The 4,113-nt window shown below is 31.6% G+C and overlaps 1 long non-coding RNA gene across 1 annotated transcript; it reads left to right on the top strand.

Annotated features, from left to right (window-relative positions):
• Window positions 1-1,021: 1,021 nt before the first annotated feature.
• LOC127736959 (uncharacterized) lies at window positions 1,022-3,354 on the top strand. Its single transcript, XR_007999247.1, has 2 exons — window positions 1,022-1,294; window positions 3,159-3,354. It is a non-coding gene; the product is annotated as an uncharacterized LOC127736959 (long non-coding RNA).
• The last annotated feature ends 759 nt before the right edge of the window (window positions 3,355-4,113 follow it).

Genomic DNA, 4,113 nt, shown 5'->3' with positions numbered 1-4,113 from the left:
ACACACCACTAGAACACACCCGCGACGTACTCAGTGGAACCGGAAACTACTTGTAGACATATTTGTTTGGTCAATGAACGAATTTAGAAGTGTCAATCCCTGTATAATGACGAAGTTCAGGTGTGATTATGACCCGTGTATATAGCAAATCCCAAATACACCGTTTGGTGATGCGCCTGACAGAGGCGGAACGTACAGATTAGGTAACAGGTAACAGGTACTATTGGTATCGGTATCGGATTCGACCCGGAACTTGTTAATTATTGTTAATTTTAATTATGTGATAAACAAAAGGGCCTGGAATGGTGTAATTTTCAATCCACACCATTGTCCTATGTTAGTTATATTTAAAGTTGAATTCGTTGATTTCGTCGTTTTTACGTCATGTCGGGTAACAAATTGGACCTCGTTATTTTAGTAGTATAGATAAGAATGGGCCACAGGAACGTCACCTATCAAAACATGAAAATGAACAGTATGGAACGACAAATCTTTTGTCGTAAATTTGTATATGGTGTTTCACATGTAAAACTAAAATATCCTAATCTAGAAGGGGACAGTTGTTGCTTTTTAGTTTGGCCATAAACTGTAATTACTACCAACACAAGAACAAGTCTGCTATTTAAATAATACCTGAAGCAATACATATATGTACCATCTAAATAAATATTATTTTCGAAAAGTAAACAGAAGTTGTCAAGGAGAAAATTAACAGCATTTATAATCTCATCAAAGTTCCAGTAAGTATATGATTATCTAGCATATTTACCTTTTTCATTACAAAAGAGGGCTTTATATGAGCTGCAGCAAATAAAATTGTAATCAGTCCACATAATTGAATAAGAACACTTCTGTTTGATAATATTGTGTACAAGCGTAGTGTATAGAGTTGAAAAGTCATACACTGTAACTGTCAACCAAATGACATTAACAAGCACATCATTGATCTACATTTTGTAAAACATCCAAAGAAATTTTTATTCATCTATTGCTTTAATTTTATTGTATTGATTTATGTGAATAGTCCATGTACATTTTGTTCATTTCAAAACAATATCAGATCTATTGTCTTTACTGACTTCATATATTATATCCGTATATTACAGGTATGCCGATGTTGGTAAACATAAGTTTGACGTTACAACGTATAACAACTGTACACAAATGTGGTTTATGATTGTCGATTTTACTGATGTAGGTCGTGTTCGGAACCAGAATTGCTTTAAGATTCCAAATTTAGATGCGCCATTTTTCGTGTATTCGACTAAAGGCACACATGCGAACACTCCTGGAGGTATATTTCACTATTACTATATAACTACAGAACCACTTTTACTACTAATATGTAAACACTATATATGGCTTGGAAACAGACACAGAGGAAAATATATTTCCATGCTTTTATTTCTTTTCTGGTGTTTTTCCTTTTTCGTTTTGTGCGAACCTTACATTTTTTAAATGAATGCCCTCAGACGCTGTTTTAAAATTTGCAAATTCTACTTTATATTGCCTTTTCTTAATCAAATAAAACCTGTTTTACGTATTTTTCTTAAACCAATATTTTATTGCCTCTCAAATTTCACATTTAATATTTCTATGCACAATGCAGTCAGCACTTCGCGCTAACTTTTGTCATCGCTGTTCAAAGACAACTATTTATACGAACAATGAGAGAGAGAGAGAGAGAAAAAGAATTTGGTCACCACTATCAATTTCATATCAACGAAACAGAAATTTGAGCGCATTAACATATCATAATTTAAGAAAATTCGTAGAACAAGAATTCGAGAAATCATAATTGAAAATACAATTTTGGATCCTTTTGTGATATTTACGTGTGTTCTTATACATTTGTACTTTTATGTTTGCATATATCTAATTTGCTAATAAAACAACAATGTTGTATAGACAACACTATTCAAAAAATTAAAACATCGCCCTATTAACTAGTAGGAAAAAAAAATTTAAATTTGATTAGCTTTACAACCAATATTTCTGTAAAATCTGAATTTTTGTAGCTCCTCGACTTAAACATCCAGTGTTACAAAACTGCCGTTTTTCGGTTTTTTGGTCATCAAACTCTGTACTTTAGTTTTTGAAAACAGCTGAAACCCATTTAAAAAATGATTAATCAATCCATAAGATACCAGTGTTTTTATTCAAACTTATATCCCGTGTCCCAATCCGACAAACAGTATTGCCAACATCAACATAGATAGAACATCTATAAAAATGTCGGATATAAGGTAACTTAAGATCAAGTCTAAAAATAAAAATCTAAAAAGGGGTAGACTACTATAAAAATAAGAAGATATGGTATGATTGCCAATGAGACAACTCCCCACAAGAGACCAAATGACACAGAAATTATCAGCTATAGGTCACCGTACGGCCTTCAACAATGAGCAAAACCCATACCACATAGTCCGCTTATTTTGGAAAATGTTACATCTAAGATATTAACAATTAACAATAATTTTGATGCCGACTAAATTTACTTAAATAAAAGATCTGACAAAACAGGCAAATTAATATCATTACCTCCTTTATTGACATGATTATTTCATTTGACATAAAGTTTCTAGAGGCAAAGCCAAAATTGCAAAACAAGTAAAGCAAGAAGTGAATTAAGAATGTAAATAATTTGTGGAAAGTCCTTAACTATGCATAAGAAAATGAAATTATACAATTCGTATCGTGTTAGATTCTACACTAACTGAATCATGGTTAAACAGAAATATCAGAATATTACAGAAAAAGACCCATTTTGGTATTGTGTCAGAGCTTAAATATCATTAATATCAAAACCGCCTAGGCTCTAACATACAAGTCAACCTTTTCAAAATACCTATACAGTACCAAAACAGTAACATATCAATAGAACAGCCTTTCTTGCTACTATCCGTCACGACAGTCGATTGAATATCTTCAACAATGCACTGACAAACTGCATGCATTTTGAATTACAACTTCTAGCATAGACTCAAAGAGTGTTAATCAATATTCGGTACATGCTTGTTGGAAAGTACCAATGCGTTAAGTGTAAACAAATAAAATAAAATAACTAAATTAAATGATAAATAGCAGTTAGAACATACCGAACTAACAAAGTACTAGTAGAAAATATTTGAATGTAATATATCATGGTTCTTTTGCAGACGTTGATTTTGCTGATGTCTTAGTCATATATGGTGACGTAGAAACCTAAACATTCAGATCGATATTTTGCCAAGATAATCTAACTCGTTTTGGCACTTTAAGGTTGTCAATTTAACACTGTAAGAACATTTGTGAATATCGTTTTTTATATGTACAAACATTGGTTTTGTTAGCAATAAATAAATAAATACTAAATGTTATTGCTTTACACCTATGGATATTTACGGTCCTTTGTCGATACTTATATTTTCGCATTGCACAAGATCATGTTTTTCTCTGCCGGTTTATGACGTGTTTACACTAAATCCATTGGTTGTGTACTGATTGATATTTTAGTCTTGGATACATGATGTTTTTATGAGTTTTTATTGGATTTTAACTATCTTTTAGGGAAAAAAGTAAGATACATTTTCCCAGCTTTAAGTTGGCCTTTTGTGTATCCAAGGCAGGCGAAGGAAGTCAACTTAGGAGCGCTGTGATTTGGTGTAAGGGTATAATATATATATTTTTTTATTCATGAATAACTACAGTGTGTATATTCACAATATAAATTTTGAAACCCTTAGAAATATTTTCTTGAGAATTATTCGAAGAGACTTCCAAACTTTCATAAATTTGATGTAAAATGACGGTTGGCATGGATACCACAAACAATTTAAGCTCCGTTGGAAGATGGTTATGATACTATTTGACTTCAATTTCTAAAACAGAGTAATAAAGTATACAAAACTGTTTTTTCCAGGTTTTTATTATCAAAAGTAGTAAAATTTAGAAAATGTTAGTATTGTCGCCTATGGAAGAATAAATACTACCGTTTGTGTGATTTGTATCGATCCTTTTCAACTGATTTTTATATTTTGGAGCCTGTTATTTAGTTGTTGGTGTTTGTTACTGTATAGCAAACTTGTTTTTGTCTATTGTTTTTACATAAATGAGGCCGTTTGTTTTCTTGTT

The sequence above is a fragment of the Mytilus californianus genome, unplaced genomic scaffold (assembly GCF_021869535.1).
Source record: "Mytilus californianus isolate M0D057914Y unplaced genomic scaffold, xbMytCali1.0.p SCAF_4, whole genome shotgun sequence".
Taxonomy (NCBI): domain Eukaryota; kingdom Metazoa; phylum Mollusca; class Bivalvia; order Mytilida; family Mytilidae; genus Mytilus; species Mytilus californianus.
This window is presented reverse-complemented; position numbering and strand designations above follow the sequence as displayed.